Source organism: Lepisosteus oculatus, chromosome 10, assembly GCF_040954835.1.
Source record: "Lepisosteus oculatus isolate fLepOcu1 chromosome 10, fLepOcu1.hap2, whole genome shotgun sequence".
Classification (NCBI taxonomy): Eukaryota; Metazoa; Chordata; class Actinopteri; order Semionotiformes; family Lepisosteidae; genus Lepisosteus; species Lepisosteus oculatus.
In genome coordinates this window covers 37,471,987-37,491,933 of record NC_090705.1, presented here as the reverse complement: position 1 = coordinate 37,491,933, position 19,947 = coordinate 37,471,987, and positions in this window count along the sequence as shown.

The following is a 19,947-nucleotide window of genomic DNA, read 5'->3' as shown; positions in this document are numbered from 1 at the left end:
TATATGGAACAAAGTGTTGAAAAGACCTGCTTCTGCTTCTTTTAGATCTGCTCCAGATCTAAATGTGGGACAAATAATCACCTTTCAGCAGGAGAATGACCCACAGTGCAAAGCCAAAGCTACCCTGGATTACTTTAAAAATAAAAAAGTGAAAGTCCTTTGGTGGTCTAGTGAAAACCCAAAACCTGAATCGTTTTGGAAATCTATGGAAAGACTTGAAAATTGCTGTTCCTAAACCATTCCCAAGCAACTTGAAAGAACAAATATGCTTAGAACAATCATCAAAAATGCACCAAGTTGGTGTGTAAAGTTGTTAGAAACTTGCCTTAAAAGACAAGAGTCTTAATACTCGCAAGGCCCTGTAATTCTTCATTTTAAAATGTTTATGAATGTCACTATGCCTCTTAGCTCTTGACTGGTTCTCCTCAATTATTATCTGTTTTTGACCAAAACATGCTTGTGGATCCAGCTGAAGAAAGGTACTGTAACATATTACAATGCTGGATTAAGACTGTATTTGGCCATATTCATTTGAAGAATGTATTCTTATGGAAAATACATAGAACTACAGTATACTATATCCTGCCAATGTAAAAGCTGACAGCATAGACTAATGTCAACTAGACCACATTTTCCTGGTTTTTGTTTGTATCTGAGCAAACACATCTATGTATGTTTTAAAAAGTTTAGATTAATCCTTTAAGACTTATTTGACTTGGAAATACTTGTTTTATCCAGTTCTTAGTTTCTAAATCTAATGGTATAATTTAACATTCTTTTTGCATATGACATTTATAAATACAAGGTTTTCTGTATGTCTTTAGTGTATTTTCTAATGTGCACATCAAAGAAATTTAAATTTAAGGCCAAGGCGATGGCATTATTGTAATTAACTCAGCAGAACTTTCACATTTATGAAAATGTAACAATCCTACTGAAAAGCCATTTTCTTAAGGCTGAGCCATTTATTAACATATGAAAAGCCTATGTTTTTTAGAACAGCACTATAAAAACATTTTTGAACAACAGACATTTCTTTCAGAGATTTCAAATATAGAGAAGTTATACAAAAAGTAACCTTATCAATAGTTATCCTATAATAATATCCTGCAGAAAAAGCAGTGATGAGCCATTTAAGTCACTATTTAATTAACCTCAAGGCATAAGCCATCTAAGCTAACCTGAAAGTATAAGTAGCCATAAGGTACAGTCTTGATCTTGGAGCTTATCTATAGTGTACTGTATGTTTTTGGTAATACACAATAATAAATAATGAATAATGAAGCTTTATAATAATAGGAGTTTTCAAGCAGGTGGAAGGGTGTCTTTGAGCCAGAAAATGCATACACATTAATTATGAATAATTTTGATGTCATTCCATTACAGAAATTGTATTTATATTTAGTATTTCAAGCACAAATGACAACTCTTGATATAAATTAATTGTAAGGTTCCATATTACCTACAGTATAGGTAGAAGTGAAGTACTTTTGAACAACTGGGTATCGTCAAATACTATATATGAACACTGACCTTTTCAAGAGAAAATCCTGAGCACCTGATGTTGTGGGAGTGGTGCTAACTTCCTTTTGATTCTAAGTTTTATTCACCATTTAGGTTGTACCATACAAGTTTTTTTTTCTTATTCTGTTCAGTACCTATCAGGTCACATTTAATTTTTGACAATTAGATTTTTAAATTTCTTGTGGATAATACATGCATAAAAGGTGGAATGGTAGTGTAGTGGTCAAAAGCTCAATAGTGGTCTGCATCACTCTTTGTACAGAGTTTGTAGGTTCTTCTCGAGTCTGAATGCTCATGTTTCCTTCTGTGTCTCAAACAAATGTTGACAAGCTTAATCTACATCTGTAAATTGGCTCTGTGTGTCATGCCAATCTTGCCATAACCATTGCCAAGAATAATTAGCTATCTAATAATGAATGGATTGACCTAGCACAGATTTACCTGTGCTCTAATAAAACTGGAGAACAAAGGATGTGTCGTAGTCTATAAATGCTCAGAATTCTAGCCCTTCCCTTTTTTATAACAAAGATAATACTATACCATATCATATCTACTGCACATACAGTACCTTATAACTTCTTAACCATAACTTTACATTATAACAGAAATTTCAAAATTATTATATAAGCTACTGTATCTTTACAGAAGCCCCGAAAGATACTCTTTTTTTTTACAAAATACAGTATGTTGTTGTCCTTTGTCACATTGGACCCTTTTAAATATTACACATAACTGTGCCCACATTTGTGTCTGGAGAAATTTACTGATAGTACACTTCTGCACTGGCAGAGTGAATTCCTTAGGACAGCTAATGCTAACTAAGGTCAGCTTATCCCAAATGATCAAATCACCTGTCCTTGACTTTAGTAACATGTAAGTATGTATGAGGTATTCCATATGGGTACCCATATGGGTCAACAACTGAATGTTACAAAAAAATAGAAACAGATGGCTTAGGACTATTACATTTCTAATCTTTTAAAATCTGAATCTTATCCAGTCTGACAGCATACAGACAAAAACTGTATGTCCATTTGAGATGAACTAAAGTGAACATTTTTTATTGACATTTATACTACCCTCTAACATCTCTAAGAGGATAGGTTTTAAACATCTGTCTTGTAGTTTACAGAGTTTGTGTATGAGTTGAGGTGACACACTTGTATTCCTTATAACTGTCTCTCAGAAGTCCCAGACATACCGTAGCAATGGCCAGTGTCATTTTTTATCTTCTTCCATTTACTCAATCAGTAATTGCACTAACCCTGTATATTTTATTTAGGAAATATCTAAAAATGAGCCATTTAGTTCAGTTGCTCTAAATCAGATAATAACTGATTTAAAATTCCAAATTGTAAGGTCTAAGAATTAGGGTTATATTTTCTTAATTAAATTCAGAGCAAATCTATTCCAACTGGGGCAGCACAGAAGTGCAGTGATTAACACTGCTGGGGTCCTGGAGTGTTATCTGCACTGATATTGTATGTTCTCCCGATGTTCAAGTGGGTTTCCTGTTCCTATTCATCAAATGGATATATCTTTTATAACCATGTACAGTATACATGCAACCAAATAAACTCAAAAGAACAGCTATATCTGTAGGAACAATACATGAACAATTCATTATTTTGTAAGAATGTTATCCCTTTGCACAAAACGTATGCCACCAGCAATATAAATTATACTTTGAGTTAAATCTCTGAGACTTGACTGTAAAAAAGTGACTAATGAAGCAGTCAAAGAAAGGAAAAGAAGAAAGTGTGGGATTTGATTTGAGAAATAAAGGTTTTTCTTTACCCCTCAAAACCTGATGATGATGAATAGTCTTGTAATAAGCAACATCTTTCTTTTTCTTAGTCATACCTTTCCATATTTTGTTGCAAGACACTGAAAACTAAGAAAAGATGCCAAACTTCACAGATTTAGTTTAGCATTTTCTGGGTTTTACTTACGCCTGCATTTGTGTTCTATATCACTATAATTAGCCTACATAATACAATTTCTTCTGTCCTCTAAGCTCCCATTGCCTGTCCTGTACCCATATATATCAGATTTCCATGTTTTCCAAGGAAACAGACAGATTGCATCAATTTGTAATTAAGCACATAATTACAAGTCTAAAATACAATCATCTGTATCTGGGGAGCATTATAATAAATTAAATATTGAAATCTACAGAGGCCAGGTTTCAAGTAGAAATCATAAAGCCATTAAAAATATTTCAGAGAGGCAAAGTTCATATACTGTAACATGTTAATAATTAAAATGTTAATAATATTGTTTATTGTGATGGAATGCAGGAAAGAGTAAAACCCAATGCTGTGGTACTTGAATCATTTGACCAAAAGCCCATTAGGGGAAGCTGGTCTCCATTCCAAAATTTAATGGCAGTAGATCAGACTTGGACTAAGCAAATTTATATGTTAATAAACACCCAAAATAATCAAAACAGTTAGCCAATGAGGAAGGAACATGGAAACATTGTCTACATACTGTATACTGTAACAATATATCATCAGTATAGTGTTGACAGACAAAAATTCTAAACTGAGAAGAATATAAATAGCACATAAAAATCTAAGCACAAAATTAACTTGGTTCAAAACACACATGGTCTTATACTAACTATAGATAATTCATATTGATCTGGTCAAAAGGCTTCACAGTATCCAATGAAGGAATGGCGCAGGGGGAAGGAAACAAAACATTCTGGAAGATGAAGTGAATGTAGGCAGAATTGATTATATACAAAGCATCCTTTAATATAACCTGCCTAATCATGGTGTACTAATTCAGTATTTCTGTATACTGTATGTCTCCAGTAAGTATGATAACACTGGATACAGCTAACCATCTGAGCACATCAGAGAGATGGAATGATAACTTGTACTAATCACTGGATATTCAACATTTTCAATAATAGGGAACTATTGGTAATTTTAAAGTATTTCTGATATGAACCCTAGTCAGTGGCACTCTGTATCACTTCAAAAAGAAGAGAGAACCTAATTGGAACCAAAAAAGATGGATAAAATTCAGGAACAACACCATCATTGACTATTTATTATTTGTTATGTCCCAAACCTTAAACAAATCTGCTTCACTATTGACTGCATAAGCAGACTGGCTATTTCAGAAGATTTAAATTCTTTATGCTCCTTCTTTCTTCGAGCTTATGAAAGACATGGGTGAAGAGTCAGTCTTCTTTAATGTCCCTGAAAACCAACACACCTTCACATATTGTACATAGTATGATACAGTATGTACAGTAGCTGGAGCTCTGACCTAAGGCTACTATTCCTGCTTATATCTGTTAGTTCATGTATCCATTACATTACATTATTGTCTAACAATAAAAAAAATATATCAGTGGCACACCTAAAGAATTATTGATGCAGGTGATTTTGTAGGTGTGTCTAAAAGAAAAAGCTTCAATCATAAATTTATAAACACTCTTCATATGAATAAGACTTTGATAAGCTCAACAGGTAATTTTTCAATTACTTCAGAAGTGGCCAATTCGGGCCCTGAAACGCAGTAGGTTGTTCATTCCAAAGGAACAGTAAATTACTTCATTAAACGAAGAAGCATCTTGAGAGGTAAGTGTTCCCCATCTGTAGAAAGTGACCTATAAAACCTGCTGGACTGTGGCTCTCCAAGAACAGAGACAGCTACTAGTGATTTATACTGTTAAATTTACTATCTTCAGATCAATTAGCTACTAAAAGCCAAACATGCTAGATGGGTGGAATGCCTTCCTCTCATTTGTAATGATTCTTAAATTATTTTATATTTGTCAATGTGTTTTATCACAAGTTCACAGAGAACAGATGACAGATTCCTTGGAGGTAAAAAATACCACAGGTGTTAGTAAAAAAGTGCTTATGAATTTAATAAAACTGCAACCTAACGTAGGAGTAATACTGCCAATGTATATTTTCTTGTGGGTAGCAAATTAGAAAACAGATACTTATATTTTAGATTTTGATCATTAAAAATAAATTATACAGCATGTCAAGGCTTTAAAAACATATTTATAGAAAATCAAATATACAGTATATGTTAAAAAGCGACCAGATTAAATTAGTATTTAATCACAATGGCCTTTTAAACGTCGGCGGTTTGAAAAAAAACAAAACAAAACCAGAGAAGCCTCAATGAAGAGATGTCCATTTCATACACACAGAATCTCTAACCTTTAGATATGAGATAACACAGATATTCTATTTTCCTGATGTTCTAATTTGGTGATAAATGACGCAAGCACAGGTAAAACAGCCTGTAGTGGGGAATTGACTTACAGCTACTTACAAACATGCAGAGACATTCATGATAATATTATATAAGCTGATAATTTAAAACAGAATACATTACAACGTCCTTTCACCTCACTCAATCATTCACTTACATTTGCGAATGCCCTTCCCTGTGCCACACATTTAGTCATCCACTCGAAGTGATGCATATTGGCAGTTTAGTGGTAAAATTCTCTCTTGCCAGCTATCAGCTATCAAACTTTCCCATGATTTCATATTAAATGCATTTAAAGAAGCAGCCTTTCAGTACATGAATGTTACATTACTGCGCAGTACTTCAAAGTTCCAAACAGTACATAGTGGTCTAATGCAAGAGCTTTTAATCTAATGGATCCAGATTACATTCATGGCATGTAATTCCCTTTTCAAAAATAAAATTACGGCCACATTAATACATTTTTAAACAATAGCATGGCTCTGCATTTTAAATGTTAAAATAAAATGGTATATTTCCAAGAAATATGATTACTAGAAATTAGAAATAACAGCTTAAATAAAGCTACCATATCAGTAACATACTGTATAACACAATATAAGAAGATCACCTATTGATCTTCTTTAAGGTGTGAGGGGATTATTTTGGTATGCAGGACCAGATTGTAGTATACCACAACTTGCTTTCTGCTACTGCAAGTTTTTGATGCACATTCTAAATGGCCACATCTGCACTGTAGCTAAATCCAGCTATTGTAAAGCAACTTCAGAGCTGCACATTACATTATGAAGGGATTTGTATGAATTGCATGCAGGTGGTCTAAGCAATTTTTTTTTTAAGTAGAAGACATTGTTTTTTCTTTTTTTACTTTGTTTACTGAGTCAGAAATCCTGTTAGGTCAGCACGTTTTGACATGCTGTCAATTTGAATGAAGAACTGCTGGAACAGTTGCTGGCAGAAGCCAATTGCAGTGATTTGTAATGCTCCCCATTCATAGACATTCATGTACACATTGTGATTTGTTGAACATTCTGTGATTATTTTACTTCTTACAGAAGGTCTCTAGCTAAAAGAAAAACAAAACACTTCAACTATTACATCCATACACTGTACTGTGAGCTTTATTTATAGAGGTAAGCATGACAGAATAATCCATCAAAACATAGACATCCAAAAAATTCAGAATGTACTTCCTTTTGACAGAATACACAAACCAGTGTACATGATTATATATACTGTATATGCCTAATTTTTTATTAAGAGTGTCTGTATTAGTGAGGCATCACAAACCTGATTAAATAGATTCATGTTCCAATATGCATGTTTGTAAATATACTAAAATACCGAAATATGAGTGTTTCCTATATAAAATATGCCTGTTTTTTTATTTCATGGTCATGCCACATTCTTAACCAATCATTCTGCACAGAAACTGTTTTATTCCATATTGCTACAGTAGATGTTTTTCTGCTTTTTCAGAGAATAATTTCATAGCTTGATTTCATACAGTATTCCTTGCAACCACACTTTCATTATCACTGAAACCAAAATAGCAGTATAATGACTTTTTCCACAGAACACACAATACAACTGTTTTGGTTAAGATAGCAGATCTAACCACCAATAACTACTATTCAGTTATGATAGTAGATCCACAATCACGTGTCACTCAGTATGCTAAAAAATGTCATCAGTATGCAGTCATCCTCAGAACTGAAATCAATTTGACTGATCAGTGCATTGTTCAGTATAATTGCTTTATAGTTATTTGGAAGAATTTATGGGACCCCTCTGGTGTAGTTCCTCCATTATACATTTCTTTCTCCACTGCCCCTATGTGGGAGATCTGTTAATTTTTTTCAGCATTTGAAATGTCCACATAATCTTATTTGTTGTAAAGAAATGTTGTCTTATTAGATACTCCCTTAAAATCATCTTTTAAGATGAAAAGCAGCATAGACATTTGAAGTTAGTTAGGGCCGTGTATCTGGTAATGAAAGCTATGCAAAATCTGCTGTAATAAACATTCTTAAAATGTTTAGACTAATTCTGCATCTACATTTAAGAAGGGAGATACTACAAGACTGAATTTAACAAAGAAACCTATAGAAATAATAAACTTCCTCAAAACACTCATATATAACTCAGAAATATATTTTCTGTAATTAATTTTCTTAATTTTGTAAATAAACGTTACAATAAGAATAAGAAAAAGAAATAGAGATTTTCATTTTCATTTACAAGCTATGTCACATGCAAAATTTAATCTGCATCTTAAAACAAAGATGCTCATATTCTTAATTTGAATGTGCATCACCTATTTGAAGACAAACTATAGAGAATTATCGAAAGCGTGGATTTTGATATAATGCTGACTTTTAATATAAATTTGTTACCCCAAAATCTAGTTTTAAAAAGTGAAATCATTCTTGAAATAACATTAAAAATACAATTCACAACTGGATATGTCCTATGGCCAGTATTTAGATGAAAAATATTTTAATTATTTGAAATTAGTTGATGAACTTGTAAATTACGAGAAACATCCCCAGTACATGTAGCACAAACTGAACGTTTTGAAATGTTTTTTTTTTATTATTTTGTACACTTTTACAAAATAATAAAACTATTATTGTTTAATAAAACTATTCCTAGAAGTTCTTAAAATAAATGAAAAAGATAAACGTTAAGCAATGGGTACAATAAGTACAGTATTTACCAAAAGAGTCAGTCTCAAGGAAAGGATTTACATTTTAAATGGCTAAGCCAGTAGCCAAGCTTTGCACTCATACTGTAGATACAGTAAGATACAGTAAGATACAAGTGTCTTACTGAGATTGGCATCCACTTTCTGCAGACTTTAATAACTTTTTTTTCATATTTGAATGTATCCCTTAGCTTTTTTTGAGCTAGAAATATGTAGTGAATAGTCAATTATAAAACATGGTCTATACAGTAAAATTGTTTGTATGCCTAAGATAATCAAATTCCACAGTAAATTTGACACATTGGGTATCACTATTCACCTAGTGAGTAACACAGGGGCACCTCAAGGGACAGTTCTTTCTCCATTCCTCTTCACCCTCTATACTTCGGACTTTAAGTACAACTCAAAGTCATGCCACCTGCAAAAGTTCTCAGATGACTCTGCAATTGTGGGATGTATCAAGGGTGAGCAGGAGGAGGAGTACAGAGGACTGGTCAGCAGCTTTGTGGAGTGGTGTGGGGTGAACCACTTGGAACTGAATGTTACAAAGACAAAGGAACTGGTGGTAGATTTCAGGAGGAAAAAGGTCAAACCTACTCCTGTCTACATCCATGGGAGTGGCGTGGAGATGGTGGACTCGTACAAGTACCTGGGAGTGCACATCGACGATAGACTGGAATGGTCTAAGAACATCGAGGCCATCTATAAGAACGGACAGAGCCGACTTTACTTCTTGAGGAGGCTCAGGTCCTTCAATGTGTGTAGTAAGATGCTACACATGTTTTATCAGTCGGTGGTAGCGAGTGCCATTTTCTACGCAGTGGTGTGCTGGGGCTCCGGGATTAGAGCAGTAGATTCCAAAAGGCTGAACAAGCTCATCAGGAGAGCAAGCTCTGTCATTAGGTCTGACCTGGACCCCTTGGAGGTAGTGGCTGAGAGGAGAATGATGTCCAAACTAGAGGCCATCATGGACAACTTCTCCCATCCCCTCTATGACAGGCTTGCAGGAATGAAGAGCACGTTCAGCAATAGACTGATTCATCCACGGTGCGACAGGGAGCGCTACAGGAGGTCATTCTTGCCGTCTGCCATAAGACTGTACAACGCATCCACCTTGCGTCTTGGCAGAGGCAACAGCGACAGTGACCTGTTTCTGGACTAAACGCATATACACATCTACTGCTACATCTGTTCTCTTTCTTTTTCTTTTTCTTTTTCCCGTTTACAACCACTTTTGTGCAATATATGCCAGGGACCTGTGCAATACATTTATATTTATATTTATATCTATGGTTACATCTATATTTATATTCATACGTGTGATACGATTTTCTGTGTACTGTTCTGTTCTAGTTTCCTCTTGTGTGTCCGGACTGTGAGTAACTCTTGTATTGTATTGTATGTATTGTACTATTATTATATAATTCGTTACACTGTGGCTGTGTTGTGTGTGTTAAGCTGCTGTTGCACTGCAATTTCCCTCACGGGATCAATAAAGTATCTATCTATCTATTCTGCGAAAGCCATATTATCTTGGATGGATATTCATTTACTTCCTTTGTCATGTGCTTTAGCAGGTCATTTAGGTCATTTAAGATTAATATTGTTGGATGAAAACTATTCACTAGTTGTGTGGTCCTTTGCTAATTAGGCAATGAATCCATAGTAATAAGGTCTTAACAGTAAAAGAATGATTTGTGATTTTTTTTGCGGCTTTTAGGCCGAGATTAAATCAGGCCCACCAAATCCAATACATGATAGTGAAAATAAGAATTTTACAAATGAGTGGATGCAATTAAATTCATTGTGCTTGTTTGTTTTCACATATCTTATTTATCTGAGATGTTTTGCAGCGCTCAAATGGAACTCTTTCCATCAACATGGAAAAAACGTCTCCTGTTCTCAATTCTAATTATCCTTTCTTATAACTTCAGATTGTACCCTTGTGTCCTTATTTTGATGCTGAGCATGAAGATATCCATTGGGATGACTATGTTTTTTTCTTCTGCTTATAACCTCCTGGTAGATCTGAAATTATTCTGATTAAAAATCTATGAAATTGCAATGTCATTTTTATATTCTGGCAGCACTCAGATTAAGTAAATACATTTGGCAGAAGTAAATTTAACATTACTTCTTTTAAGCATTTGCTTTATACTAACTTTTTTTTCAAGCCAGAAAAAAGACCATCAGGTGAGTAGGCAGTAAAAAATTGAACTTTCAGATGAGTCAAAGTAAATGTTTTAATTGTTTAAATATTTTATTACGAGAATAATAAGAATTTTCTTTGATAACTGAACCTTTACAGCTCTCAATTCAATGCCATTCAATGTATGAATGCTGAATCACAGATTTCAGAGCTGTTGGGTTTATTTTAATGAAAACAAAGATATTGTAACTTACAGTTATAGTGTGCAAAATATTAACTATTAAATGAGTTTAGATATTGCACATGTCAGGTCAGCAAACAAAAATAGATTTAAATTCCTGTGAAATCATATTGATATCTAAAACATTTACAATAATTTTACCCAATAAAAGCTCTTAACTGAGATGGAGAAAAAAACTTGCTTTGTACTCTTTAAAATATTTAAATCATAAATCAGAAACTCTTGCATATGTATTTGACATAAATTAGTTTTATTGCACGGCTGCCTTTTGATCTAAATAAAGTAAGTACCACATTTCATCTTGGTATTGTAGTTATTTGCATACTAATTGCATGTTGACTTGATTGATCCAAGTGGACAATGTTAGGTGGTCTAATTATTTTTGCTTGCGATGATTTTTTGTATTGCAAGGAGTATGCAGACATTCAACTGTTAAAATTGTAAAAAGAGAAGGAACAAGCCCTCTGCACGTGTGTATAGGTGCATAAGTGTATTCTAAGTGTATAAGTGTAAGGGATTATTATTATTATAAAAATAAACAAATTCCTATAAAGCACTGGTTAAGGTGTACATTGATTCTGTAAATCCTTTATAAATATTTGATAACCAAAATACTCATAATCAAAACATGTAAAAAACAGGTAATTGAGGGTCAGCGTTTGATTTTTTCTAGAAATTAGCACTAGAATAGTGAATCAATCATAATTCATTTATAAAAATATTCGGTCCTGTTTTAACAGATTCTAAACAGGAATTGAAATATTAAAAACTTAAACTGTACTTAAATGTATGAACAGGAAAACAAGAGGAAGCAGGGACAGTAGAAACAGTATGGGAGAAAAATAGGATGAAAAACAGAGACAGACTGTGAAAAGTGATTGTTAAAGAAATAGAAACAGGGAAATTAGGTTGAATAGAAAGTCCTTGGGTTGTCTGTAGTGGCAAACCAGGGATCCCTTTGATATGAGTGACATTATCACAGGTGGTGGAAGTATGCTAGATGATAAAGCATGCTTGTTATAGAGGTAGAGAGGGAGAGAAGAAATACATTTTGGTGCATTAATTTTTTAAGGGTGTACTATGATTGTAGAGAGTCCTTTGCAACTTACAGTAAGTAAAGTCCAGTCTTTGATGTCATTACTACAAGGATTGTAGTAATGGGAAATGGAGTAAGAATGATGCAGAAGCAGAGGAAGACAAAACAGCAGGCAGGCTGATTATGAATATGACGGAAATTTTTCCTGGAGTCCAGAATTTCTTTGATGGAACAGCAGATCTGGAGATTCATAGTAAAGGAGATATTTTTAAAAGGATACAGCTGAGATTTTCTCCGTCTTAGTTTTTTTAAATCTGTTTTATGTGGCATTTTGAGACCTTATGCGAAGACATGTTTAGAAGTTCTCTTTTCCATCTGTCTTTTTGGTTGTTTAGTTTGTTCATTTTCATTTTATTTTAATTGTAAGACATTCGGTCCATGTCTTGAATTATACACAAGACGAAATGAAACAGGTAGAATGAATATGTATCTTTTAATTATGTTTTTTGGAATTTGGAACATGATCATGTATAGATAAATAATTTGTGAAGAAAACGTGAGAATATTTCTCTTTCGTTCTTTCCCGTTTTCTCTTTCCTGCTTCATTGTTTATACTATATACAGTATATTGAATGTCAGTAATGATCCTAATTTAAAACAGGTGGGTGAAATTGGCTTTGTCATTACTACTCCTGAAATGCCTAGAAAACACAGTAGAAAAAACTTAAATGGGAGTCTTTCATTTAATTTATTATAGGTATATAATATATAACATAGGTTAGCTTTATAATAATTTTTATTGGAAGTTGTTGTCACAGCCAGAGGGTGCTCCTGCTCTGTCCTGTTCCTAGTTTCCCTTTGCTTTCTTCGTACTTCAGGTGTGCCTTGTGTCTGGGGCTTTATATTTCTGGGTCTTGCCTTCCTCCTCACTCAGCATTGGGATCGGTTGTCGAGAGGCTTGCCTTACCAGGTCGCTCAACGTCCGTTACCTGAGGGCTTATGTCTCATTTCGTCTCCATCTGTACCTTGAGCTCCGACAAACCCTCTCGTTCACTCCGTTCCTACCACTACGCATAGGGTCTTATCGTCTCACCGGTCTCTCTCCATGGCTAGCCCCAAGCTTCTCTAACAGTTGTCTTAGTTGAATATGTCTTCTGTTAAAATCTGATTAGCACATAAGAACAAAAGCACTTTCAGCTAAGAAGCACATAAGTGCTTTATAGAATATGAAAATGTTTGACACTTTTTTACATTTTTGGATTGCTTTCTGATGCAACAAACATATATTTGTTTTTAAAAAGAAGAAATGTTTTAAAAACAGTGTTTTTACTGTTCGCTTTCTTATTTGAAAACATTCACCCCAAACAGAAGTATGGTGAATCAAAGGTGGATTGATGATACTATTGTTGTAGGGTTACAATGGAGAATCTGCAAAGGGGCGATAGGGAAAAAGGGATGACTGAGATGATAAGCGAGCTAAGAATGGGTTGAACATGTCCATCAGTAAAGGGGTGGTGTTGCTGATACCATGAAGTCAAATCTGGACCCAGAAACAAGAAGGAGTGCTGTGACAGAGATTTTTAAAAGAGTCCATAGCCATATGTGATTGATACCTGTGGCTCCATATTGATAATGTCCCAGGTTGAAAGGGTGGAGGGGTCTTTATTATTTCATGTCAGAACTTATCAACCATTGAAAGTTGTTGACTTTTGCAGATCTGCAGCAATAATGTAAAGCTGTGTAGTAAGATATAATTCTGCTGTGTGTGGGGTGGTGTAGAAGGATGCATTGCATTTGACAGATGAGATGGTACTTAGGCAGAATCACAGATCTTCATACAAAGCTATGATAATCCTCACCCTGGCATACACCTAAAAAAGCTGAATGCCTACTGTGGCTTTGCATTCTTCTGACAGTTAAGCATTACAGACACAATGTGGGATATGGGGATAATATGCTGAGAAAATTATTTATATCTGTATTACATGGAAGAAACCATGTACTGCTATGATACATAATTGCCAGCATCCACAAAAAGAAATACAGTACATGCCAGCATGAGGGTGTAGCTTTGATATTTAAAATTAAATTGAAAAACAGTAAATAATAGTCAACAGTCATCTTATCCTTTTGCCTCACAACAGGAAAAAATGTTCAACTACTGTCATTTAAGGCAAAGTAAAAGACTCATTTATTGAGCTTCCAGAAACAATGAAATAAGAATGGACTGTATGGTTTCCTCTCATTAGCAATTATTTTGCATTTACAGTATATTTATCTAATTAGACCAGTCTCTGGCATGGTTACCGTTCTCGTCTTAACGCAGATTTTCAGAACAGGGACCTTTGCCAGGGACCTTTGTGATCATAATGCACTGTATCTACAAATTTGTGATATCAGCCATAATCCTTCAGGTATTTTCATACCTCATAGCTCATATCTAACGTATCTCATACTCCTTTCACATATAGGAGGGAGATACAGCCCATCCTCCACAGTAGTGCAATGTCGATTGGGTGACATGCAGTAGCCATTAGTGCATGTCTCAACAGCCCACTACTCAATAGCTCAAGTGGAGAAGTGAGACTTTTCTTCACCATTTAAATTAGGAACAAATTTAAGCCCAGACTGACTTTCCTAGAGGAGTTTTTGCCAGATCTCTGGGTTTACTGCCTCTTAATGTCTAAATGGTCGGAAGCTCAGTCTAAAGGACAAGCTCTTATCAAAAGGATAGCACCTTCTACATGTCATCAGTTACTGTATTTAGATATTGTTTTTGAAAATTCTGGTCCAAAGGGAAGAGTGTCACCTCCTGGTCCACCAACACTTCTTATTGCAGTTTCCTAATTTTCCTTGGAGATATCCCAGGACCTGACCATATTAGTTCAAGAAGCCAATCTTGAAGAACTAATTTCCCCAGTAGGCCATAGGATAATTGAAGCCAGATTTGCCAGATTCACTGGGTTCAATTGAGCAGAGGTGGTGTTAATAAATGCCATAAATATAAAATAGGATTTCACCTTAAATAAAAGGTTGAAAGATAACAATATATGTAATTTATATTAGAAAAGAAAGCATCATGTAACACAGACAAGTATTTAGTAAAATTAACATATTCTTTGTGTTGGTGTTGCAACCACCTTGACCTTGTTTAGCATGACAGCTGATTATTATTAGTTTTTTTTTAATTTATGAACAATATGGTTTTTATGCATCTGAATAGCATCTATTGTTTGCAAGCATTTGGCTGACTTGTCTTGAGAGCATTTTGCACATAATGTCAATTATCCCTAAATATGTTTAGCATCTTTCCCAGCCTGACCAATACACCTGTCAAGGTGAGAGCCCTAATTTCTCTCAAACTAATCAACCACCTCCCCACATCTTCCTGTTGACTCTGATCGAAAACTATTCAACACACTTTTACTGTAATCATGTTCTTTTTAGCCATGCCACAGTGATCAATATTTCTATTCTAAAATATACCCTTGTCACCTACAGACACATACAGGTTTCTGGGGATTTGAAGAATTTCAAATATCAGGTGTCTAGAGGATTATTGAAAGGAGTGAACCTGGAGTGTTTTCTACAACACTTAGAGAGTGTTTGGATTTGCGTGTTCTCTCAATAACATAGCCATGCATCATTCTTTTAAAAGTATGCCTTTAATTCAATGCATCTCCCAGTAATTTAATTTTTCACTCTGCATATGTTTTGTATTAATTTTCTATTCCACTGCATGTTGTTGTTGTTGTTTCTGTTCAGTTTATTATTTAACAGAATACTGTACGTACAGTACATTCTCTTGTAGCTATAGCTTTTGAAAAGACTGCTAAGAGATGATTACTTGGAAATATGTAATGGAAATAATCCAACGCCACCTTGTGCAACAGATGTTTTATATGCATAATTTGTAATGATGTGAGAATACAGGCACATTCACAAGAGTGTCATTTCCCCCAATTAAATGCACTTGTGTATTACAATAATGAAGAAGGGGCAGCAAAACAAAAATGTTCATTTCTGATGCACTGTACAAAGCCTGCAGTGAATGGTGCCTTTGAGATTCTATGAACTTTTTATTTTAGTGAAAATATTTTCAGGTTATTTACTTTATGCCAATTTTTTTTGCCTTCAATATGAAACGATTTTCTGTAAGTTGCTTTGTGAGCATACTGTATCTTTGCAGCCAGAGTGAGGTTGAATGTTAACTGACAGCGCCAAGGTTTTGTAAAGTGCTTTTTCTGAGATTATGGAGCTGCTTTATGGATGCCATTGGCATTTATATGTATATCTGTAAAGGGGTCTATACAATAATCATCTTGTCTATTCCCCTTTCTAGGTTGAAGATTATTTTTGTCCAAGATTGAATGAATGACTATATTCGTTCCCTTTTTCTAGAGCACATTCGAGTAGCAGCGTATTTCTTTACACTTTTCCTTAACTTAGCAGCTTATGTGATTTCTCTTCATTCTTCAAATCCACTCTGTATCTCTGTCCTGATGACAGCACAGCACTTCAATTAACCTTCAACCACTACAGATGTTAAAATACATATGCATAATTTGGTACCAAATTGTGTTGTATAGCATTTGATCAAGTATGGCATACAAAACAATTTTAAGTTTTAGAAGGCTTAAATTGCAGGAAAAGGTGCAATGCTACCATTAGTGGGATTATGACTGAATGCCTTTAAGTCTTAACCCCCACTAAAAGTTGGGGGACATTAAAACTTATGATATTCTAGAGAACAGAAAATTAAACATAAATGTAGGTTATATTAGTTACTTTGCTAAATCTGCCCCTTTAAAATACTAAATTCAAGTAATACTGAACAGTTTTTTATCTAGAACTTTAATTTCCCTATCTTTTTCAGAGTCAACTTTTCTCTCAGTTGTCACATTCCTCTGTGAGCTGAAGATATAATTTACTTTATTTCATATCAATGTTAAGGACAGCCTTAAAGTGTTTGGCATACTTTATTGTTATATTGGAATACTGCTTTTTAAAGAAAGATATTTTCTTAAATTATTTTATGGCACACCTTAAGAGCATCTCACATACAGTATCACTTATCAGACATCTGTTTATCCTGGTCACAACAAGCTAGAACTTTGAATCACAGGGTAAAAAGAAGACTAGGAACACTCCCCTGTATGGGTTACAAGCCCATTGCTGGGCCATGACGAATGCAACAATGAATAATAGCCAATGCATCTTAACCTGCATCCCTTTAGAAGGTGGGGGGAACCTAGAGCACTTGAACATGGGGAGAATATGCAAAATACACACAAACTGACCCCAAGGCCAGCACTAAACCTAGGAATGCAGGCCTGTGAGGGAGTACATACTGTAACTGGTGTACTACATGATATAAATCATAATTAGTTTCCCACAGAAAAACTTGTTTTTCAAAATTCTTAATTTGTAATATTAATAGAACATCACAAAAGCTATAGAGAGTTACTGTATTCTTATGCACAATCTACGTGCAGTATAAACTCATTATAACCTGGAATACAGAATACACAAATATAATGTGAAGTCATTTTTGCAGTGAATGACCATTATTAAGATTAATTTGTCATGAACTAAAGTAAGATATGTCTTTTATAAATAATTCATTAATAGCAATTTCAGTGTTTACAAATGTGTCTGTTCTCACATACTGTATAGTGTGATTTCTACCCCTAAAATAATGTATTACTGAAAATTGAGGAAAATTGATCCATCAGCACATCAGAGCTCACCATTTACCCATTACAGCATGAATCCTTATTTTGGAAAATGCTTGCACGGTAGTGTTCACAATGTGGCAATTTACATTATTCTGTTCAATAATAATGTTTTGTGTAGAACTGTTTTCTAGTGTCATTGCCTTATTTCCCTTTTATCACAATATTTTCCCATTATATTGTATGCTAAGATTGTTGTGTAATAACAACAGATCTAGAGTTATTTTTTTCTCTATTTGCATTTATTGAAGACTGAAAATATCAGTTTCTTTCAGAGTTCTTTCAATTGCTGGTTATGGAGATTGAAAGTAATTAAATTTCTTCAATTTGTCCTTATAAGCTGTTCCCTTGAGCCCTGGAATGAGTCGTTGCTCTCCTCTGGAAGTTCTTTAAGGCTCCAGTGAGTATGTGCAGTATTCCAGATGGTGATCTAAGTAGGGCACTGTACAGCCTCATCATAACTTTATGTGATTCAGCATTATATTTCCCGTTTTTATTTTTTTAGATTGTTGCCTTGTTGATGACAGTAATGAATCTACCACAACATCTTTTTTTTTCCACTGAACCTCCTACTACGATTCACTCATTGTATATTTCTGTTATATACAGTATATACATTAATGTAAAGCCAGTACTGTAAAGTACTGTATTTACATTCAACTTTATTTTCCATGCATCTGCCCGTTCTTTATGTGGTGTTCATGACCTTATTTTGTATGCAGGGCATTGGTAACTGTCTTTATCTTCATACCTTCAAAAAAATAATTTGCATTTGTATTGTGCTATCCACTTTTATTACGAGAAGTAACAGACAAATGATCAAACTGTGTTGGGCTGAAGGTTTTACTCCATCACAAATAATATTATTTTTCATTATTACTGAATAATCCAATGTTACTTAGCAGTTGTACTTGAGGCTAGTGAAGTTTTAGGTAAAATATTTCAATTTGTAATGTATTTGATAATTTATACAAGTTGCCATGTCACCATTCCAGTTCACACAAGAAGGGGGGCATTGATGTGATTTGTGGTTTTCTTTTGAACTCTTTGCACCATAATAATAGTTTGAGTTGCAAGACATTTTGGAATCAAGTTAATGATAATAAACTGAAAACCTTAACTGTTACATTTCAGATAAATCGATGTCACAATCGGTACATGTTATGCTGAAGCAGTGGTGACTCTCAATCCTTGGTTGCCCTGGGAAATCCTGACAGTTCCACGAGGGATGATGGATCTCCTGATGGAGCTGAGGACTCGGGCTGCATACCTGTCAATTTGGCTGTCCCCATACTAAGCAGCTACCCAATCATCATATTAACTGCTTCTCTATTTATTCCCAAACTACCAGTCTTGAAGCACTCCAACATTGAGCTCTCTTTGAGGACTGGCTCGCTGCACATCCTTCTGAACACAGAATTCTGGGTCCGGACGAACCCTTCCCGCATCTCGTAGCACTTCCAGCAACCTTTTTCCTGTCTCAGCGTTCTCCTCAGTCTGCTGCACCTTTGGCTGCCTCCAGCGAGCTCCAGCATTAGTTACCAACACCACCCAAAGACCCACAGGCTCACGCACTTGGGTTCTGGCCACAAATCCTCTGCAGCCACCTGCAGCACACATCTGCACTACAGCCCCTGATCTCCACAAGCAGCCTGTATTCTCCCGCCACTGTCTGCAGCACCCTGCCATGTAATAACAGTACTGTACATATAAATAATAATAATTTATTAAAACACATAATCGTGTAGTTATGAAAAAATTAAAGCGTGCTTTGTTGGTATGTAGTCAGCTTGTACTCCCAGATCTCCCAGCAAACAGCAAGAGACAGATCAAGTGAGATGTGGTTTAAAACTTAAAACAGTAAAACCAAAGAGTTCAAAATTATTACACTACATACTGTACAATACTTGAGGAAATGAAGTAATAAACACAAAATATAGCAACCACCACTGCACAGAAGTTATCTGTGATTACAATGGCGTTCATACTGTAGCATCTCTCCACTTCTACAATGAATCAGACAGTGCCTATTATTTACAGTGATTTATAATAATGCCTAATCAAACAGCACAAAAATGTGAAGAATTGAACAATCACTTTATGCTAGGCAGTAATTTTAACCCTAAGCTATGCAATCAGTCAAGTACTGTAATTCAAATGCAAAGTCCTCCAGCTGAAAATAACCAAAGTCCTGATAGTTTTGGGTCAACACTTTCTTTACAAAAGCTTTTCTGAAAATAAATAAAGATTTCCTCTAACTGTTCTGTTACCATTCAGAAGATATTGTCAGAAAGTCCATCACTG